The sequence below is a fragment of the Camelus ferus genome, chromosome X, assembly GCF_009834535.1.
Source record: "Camelus ferus isolate YT-003-E chromosome X, BCGSAC_Cfer_1.0, whole genome shotgun sequence".
NCBI classification, from domain to species: domain Eukaryota; kingdom Metazoa; phylum Chordata; class Mammalia; order Artiodactyla; family Camelidae; genus Camelus; species Camelus ferus.
Genome location: NC_045732.1, coordinates 42,631,571 through 42,637,942, shown reverse-complemented (window position 1 = coordinate 42,637,942; position 6,372 = coordinate 42,631,571). Strand labels below are relative to the sequence as shown.

Below are 6,372 nucleotides of genomic sequence, written 5' to 3'. Positions count from 1 at the left end.
CAGACTCAGGTGAGCAGTTGCACGGAGCTTCTTTGGCAAGCTGGTCACATACATAAAAATGAATGGGTGGAATATTCATTGGGGAGGAAGGAGTTTGGGGTCATTTCCATCCCAGCTCCACCTTCCTGAGGGGAGGAGGGATTTTTGTCCTTATTTAGTCTGGGTCGGAAGTGTCATGGCATCAGTGCATGATGGGTGCTTCTAATCTGCAAGGCTAATTTGATTGTAATGAGGGCATAATGAGCAAAAGGTTACACTTGAATGCTAGAGATTCTTGCCTTTTCCCACCTTTCTTTGTCTGCCTCCAGGACACTTGTCACCTCTGTTCATCTCTAACTATCTGCAATTCATGTTGCCACCCTGAACCAACTTCCCTGGTGAGAGCTGGGGAGGGGCCCCAAGTACCAGCCTGGCCCCAGGCTGCGGAGGCTGAGGTCACAAGAGGGTCAGGAAGGCCCAGAGCTGGTTACGATGGAGGCGCTCCTGGCAGGGATAAGGGATCACACTCGGGTCTCCTCCAAGCCATGCTGGGCTCTGAACTCTGGGCATAGCAATGCCAGCAGCTTCCAGGTAGGCAGGATCTCTTCCCCTTCCGGCCTGGGACAATCTGCTGGACTATGGGAGAAGGAAGCGACCAACTTATAGGCACTTTCCTCCTCCTGGCAGAGGCACCTGGCTTCCACAGGCGGGATGTCAGAGTGGGCAAGTGCTGACTTGGGGGCCCTAATCCCCCAGCTCCCCCAAACAAGACCTGTCTCTCCCTGGGTTATACAACCTCATGCCAGAGCTTGGCTGAATTCGAACTAGACAGGGGGTTGGGATGCTGCCAAGGTTGGGTAAGGGGCCACTGGGGTGGGAGGGTGAGGATCTGAGAACCACTCAGAGAACCATCGGAGGCCCCCATGGCAACCCTCACCCTCGGAGGGAGCCCTTGAATGACAGAAGGGTGTGTCCACTTGGCTAACTTGGTCACCTCCTCTGCTCCCTTGCTTCCAGAAGCCATTTCCAGAGCTGAAAAGAGAATGGTATCCTTCTGGAACCTTGCCATGGAGGAGGCAACCTAGCACTTATTTGACATCTACTGTATGCCAGGCACCATGCTGACTGCTTTCCTCCATCCTAATTTCAAGTTTACAAGAAGCTTACAAGGGGAATGTGTCTACCTGCTTCCCCACGCCTCTTGCCTTAATTCAAGTCTTCATCCTCTCTTGCCTGGATTCTGACTTCCATTTCCTAAACTCTTCTTTGCTTCCAGACTTTTGTGTTATTTGCCTTGAGAAAGTTAGAAGATTTCAAACTGTACTCAAACACACCAATGGCGACAAAGAACGCCAGTAAGTGACAGTCACAGTACCCAGTGTCTGGGTCAAAGGCCAAGAGGGAGCTCTTGAGAGCCAGTCAGGCCCTGTCTGCCCACACCCCCCAACTCCTTGCTGTCACTTTGACATCAGTTAAACACAGGCAGGAAACAAAGTCACTTTTAAGAATGCTGAGCTCCACCTCATTACCAAGATGTCCCTCAGGTTCTGAGGAAAAACGGAAATGGGAGAGGCCAACCTGCTCCCTGCACTTGGCCTGCTCCATCCACAGCCCCACAGTCACCCAGGTCCTGGCTGGGACGTGGGGCAGAGGAGAAGCCAGGAAGACGCTCCCCACTCAGCGGTACTGAGAAGCTGGAGAGACTGCGGGTCACTGATCAGCTGAGACTCCCAAACCAAGAGGCAGAACTTTGGGTGGTCACTAGACTCTTCCAGGGGAAGAAATCATTCCAGAAAGAATAGCAATTTGCTTCACACTTGGCTTGGGTCAAAAATTTCTGCGGAAATCCTAACAAATATCTCCTTTACCCCTCGCTTTGTCCTTTATACTCTGGTGACCGCCCACCTCGCCCAGCCCACACACACCCCCCTTCCTGCCCCTGCTCTGGGGCAGCTTTGGGCCGTGTGAATTGGACCTGGGGCCATTACATACCTGCTTCCTCTGCCAAGAGAACCCAACCCCTCTTTGTGTAACTTGGCAAATCCCTGCTCACCACTCGCAGCTTTGTTCTCACGTGACTTCCTGGGGAGTAAACTTTTCTGTTCCCCTCCTGACCAATTCTTCCCAGCTTCCCCTGGACATGTGCCCTGACTGCACTGGGCTGTAATGTCATCTTCCTTGTTCCTCCTCTAACCTCATTCTGATTTCCCATTGCATCCCCACAGCCCGGGAGCTCTCTACATACTTGGTGAATGAGTGGATAGAAGGCTAGACGGGGAAAATGTGTGTTTTGTGAAGTGTGGCTTTGTGAGCCCATGTCTAAGCTCTGAGATCTAAGCTGTGTGAATGAATCGGTGTCCAGGATGGAATCACTGGGCTCTAGTGTTTGTGGCTCTCCACTCCCGCCTCCTCCAGGCAGCCCTCCTGTTGAACTGCCTCTGCTCGGGAGGTCTGTGGGGTCCCTGGGGCGGCAGCCGGGTGGGTTCTGGAATCCACCTTCATGTCTGGCTGCTGGGAGTCATCCCCCTCCTGGAAACCCTTCCTAGGTGTCTTGGGTCAGGCCCATCTGGTCTCTGGTTTGGAACCGCAGGAGCAATAGCTTGGTCCAAGCACAAGAGGCACCCAGAGGCATGTAGGTGGGGATTCTGGGCGAGATGGGATGTTAACTGAACCCCCACCTGGGGTGACTTGACACTGGGTTTGTGGAGAGTCACTGAGGTCCCTCCTGGCCCCACGTGGATTGACTCAGCTTAGGGGCTGGACCAGGAGAAGGCCCTTGGGCCAGGAGACTGGTTTGGACTTGAGGTTATTCTGAATCCGGGAAGGAGGAATGTTGGTCCCTGGCAGCTCGGGCTGGAGAGACTGGTAAAGGGTGTGGGGAGGGGGCTGCCTCCTGTCCTCCACAAGCCCCTCCACCCGCTCCTGAACAGTTGTCCTGCCATCTTGAAGTGCCACCATTGGGCATTTCCAGGGTCCTGGACCATGGAGTTGTGACAAAGATTCTCTTCTTGACCAAACTCTGCTCATGCTCCCCTGAACTTTTCAACTAGGCCCCATCTTTTGTGTTCATCTCTGCACTGTCCAATTTTAGTAAGAATCCTTTTAAGTCAGTATAGTCAGAACACCTCATTCTCCATAGCTGATCACCCTGGATAGCTGCGTTCCTCACCCTCCACCGTTCCCCAGGTGATGTCTGATCACCATCGCTGCTCTCAGCAAGACTCCTGTTAGATGGGTTGAGCCAGAATCCCACCTTACCCCTGACATTTCCTCTTAGTAATTTTCCACCCACTGATACACTCCTCGCCCCCCCTCACCCCCACTGCTCCTTGGTGATAAATTCTCACTTGGCCATTCGGTATTCAGAATTAAATCTGGTACTATATTGAGGTCTCTTTTACCCTATTGCAACAGTCCTGATGCAATAGTCCTGAATAAAATCCGTTTTCACCATTTTAACTACTGTCCAGCTCTGGTTTTTCTTGGACAATGGCAGGTCCCCACCACAGAGACCCCAGGCCTCTGACTCTTGTGTCCCACTTCCTCTGCCCGCAGGAGGAGGCTTTGGGGGCCAGGGCTGTGCCTTCCCCGTGGACCCCCCAGGTTCGGTCCTTTACAGTACCCCATACAGGGGGCCCAGAAAGCCAGAGGCCAGGAACCGCAAAGAGGGGTCCCGGGCCCTGGCGGCCAGCGGCCACTGCTCAAGATCAGCCCCTCTCCTGCCACCGCTGCCACTGCGCCTCAGGGCCCGGACCCTGTCGCCAGCGGTCCCTGCCCGCCTGGGCTCCATCTAGGCCTGCTCTTTCCCCTGGGTCTGACGACAGCAGCTAGTTCCGCAGGGGGTTCCTCGAGTTGGGAGCCCTAAATTAGTAAGCGGACGACTGCAGAGGGACAGGGGACCAAGCGGTGAAGGAAAAGCCATGCAGAAGTAAAATGGAGGAGGCGAAGGCGGCAACGGGAAAGGACTGAGAGCAGCTGCCCATTGCAGGTGCGCGGCGTGAACGGCAGGGGGAGCCAGAGACCGCCCAAGGCCAAGGCCAAGTGCCACTGCGGCAAGGCGCCCGCCCCTTTCTCCGCAGTATGGGGGGCTGGCCTCCGCCTTCAGGCTCCGGGCCGCTCCGCCCCGATCCGCAGCCACTGCCCTGGTGACGGTCGTGCGCACTGCGGGCTCCACTCCGCGGGACCAGGGTTCTTAACGTGAGGGAGTAGCCCTCCTCCCCTCCTCTTCCTCGCCTCCCCCGCCTCCTCCATCTTCTCCTCTATATTCATCTTCCTTTGATGTCTAGATGATGCGTAGATAGAGGGGGGTGTGTGTGTGTGTGTGTGAAGTTATTTATCCAAGCATTATTTGTAAAATAGGAAACTTGAAATCACAGTTGGAGAATAAATTAAGGAATCCAAGGGTAGACAGTCTTTCTAAAAATATTCGGAAACCTTTACAAATATTGTTTAGCAAGTCCAGGTAACATCATGGGAAAATGATTTTCATGTAATAGTAAAATGAACAATGCAAGAGACACGTGTAAAAATGTTAACTATACACAGAAAAGGTATGACAACCCAAACTCCCCCTAAATATGAATAATGATTTGGTACATGTGTGATAATGCTTTTCCAGATCTTGCATATTGATAGATTATATAGAAATGCATACAGAAAGAAAATGAAGCCTTCCCTTTTTACAAATAAAGGAAGCAAGCTGCATCCGGCGCTGTGGCTGGGCAGGAGGGGGAGCCTGGGCAGGGCTGGAGTTGGACAAGAGGGCTTCTCATTGATGCCACGTCAGCTGTCCCCCACCCTCAGGCCCTTGGATCTACCCTTACCCATCTCTGCAACCTGCCATTCTCTGCTCCCCTTCCCCTGTGCCTGCCCAGGTATCCCTGCCTTATGATCCCCACCCCCAACCACATCCCCCAAACCCAAAAATCTTACTCCATAGGCTTCTTGAAATAATCTCCTGTTAATATTTCTCTGCTCAAAATATTTAAGAATCTCTCAACTGATCTGGTGAATTGAAGAAATCTCCACGCCTGGCATTGGAAGCACTCACACTTCGGCCGGGGTTTAGGGATTCTCGGTAAGTGCTTCCTGGGGGGCAGCGTTCCATTCCCCAATCCTCCTCGCCCCGCTGATGGTACTCAGCAACCCATGCCCCTGGGTCCTGGGTCCTGAGCCCTGATGGGCAATACAGAGCACCTGGATGTGTTAACAGATGCCTTTGGTGTAATGGGTGCGATTGAAGTAAAAAGACACACAGGTGATGAAAGCAGCTCTCCTGCCCCTTTCCTGTTTACCCATTCCTGTCCCTCTGTAACCTTAAAAAACCTAATTATAGGTATGAGATGACTAAACAATTGAAACTAACTCCTGACTTATGCTGTCCTGAATGCACACCATGCCTTGCCTAACCTGTTGATTCTTTTCCTAGATTAAAATAAGTAAGAATGAAGAATTAAGCAGTTAAAGGATGACTAGGTCTCTACCCCCAACAGCCCCCTTGGCCATCCTGCAGGCAGATCACGAGGGCAAGATAACATCTGAAGAGAGAGTCAGCTATCTGCACGCAATGGAGAAGGATGCAGAACCCAACCTCCTGCCTCGACAAGTCACTGAGATTCTTCCCCCCATTTTTCCCTTTAAAAACTGTATGGCCGAGCAGAATCTTCAGAGTTGGTCTCTGGACACGAGTCCACTTTCTCCCCAGATTGCTGGCTTTTCTGATTAAAGCACCTTTTCTTTCTATTGACGTTTGCCTCCCGATTATTGGCTTTTGAGTGGTGAGCAACCGAACCTGAGTTTGGGAACAGTAACAACGCCAGGTACACATCAGGTGCTTAATACATTTGTCCTTTGATAACAGCGGGGCATTGGTTCCAGGAACCCCATGGAGACTGAAATCCTCAGGTGCTCAATTCCTTTATACAAAATTGTGTAGTATTTGCATATAACCTATGCACATTCTCCCGCATACTTTACATTACCGAACACAATGTAAAAACTATGTGAATAGTTGCTAGAGCGGCAAAATCAAGTTTTGCTTTTTGGAACTTTCTGGAACTTTCTTGCCTAATATTTTCCATCTTCGTTGGAACTCACAGGCACGGAAGACAATATTCATTAAATGGCCACCAGTATTTCAAAATATCAGCAAACCTATGAGCAAGGTTTTAAAATACACGTTTAATTTCAAACTGTATAATACATCTTATAGTCACTGTCAGACACTGCCCAGGCTATATATAGCCACTAAAAGTAAATTCCATTTGAGTATATCAGGCCTAGGATGGCAGATGAAGAATTCGAATTCAGTCCTGACCCACACAGGTGCAAAAGGACAAACTTAGCATCTTCTGTCCAAATACGAAGGGGTGCTCTGTCTTCGCCCTTCTAACC

At 51.3% G+C, this 6,372-nt stretch overlaps 1 long non-coding RNA gene across 2 annotated transcripts; it reads left to right on the top strand.

Annotated features, from left to right (window-relative positions):
- The first annotated feature begins 4,065 nt into the window (after nucleotides 1-4,065).
- LOC116662175 lies at nucleotides 4,066-5,705 on the top strand. Of its 2 annotated transcripts, none has more exons than XR_004318180.1 (3): nucleotides 4,066-4,176; nucleotides 4,969-5,056; nucleotides 5,408-5,705. It is a non-coding gene; the product is annotated as an uncharacterized LOC116662175 (long non-coding RNA). The 2 variants fall into 2 exon arrangements; XR_004318181.1 differs by lacking the exon at nucleotides 4,066-4,176 and adding an exon at nucleotides 4,546-4,853.
- The last annotated feature ends 667 nt before the right edge of the window (nucleotides 5,706-6,372 follow it).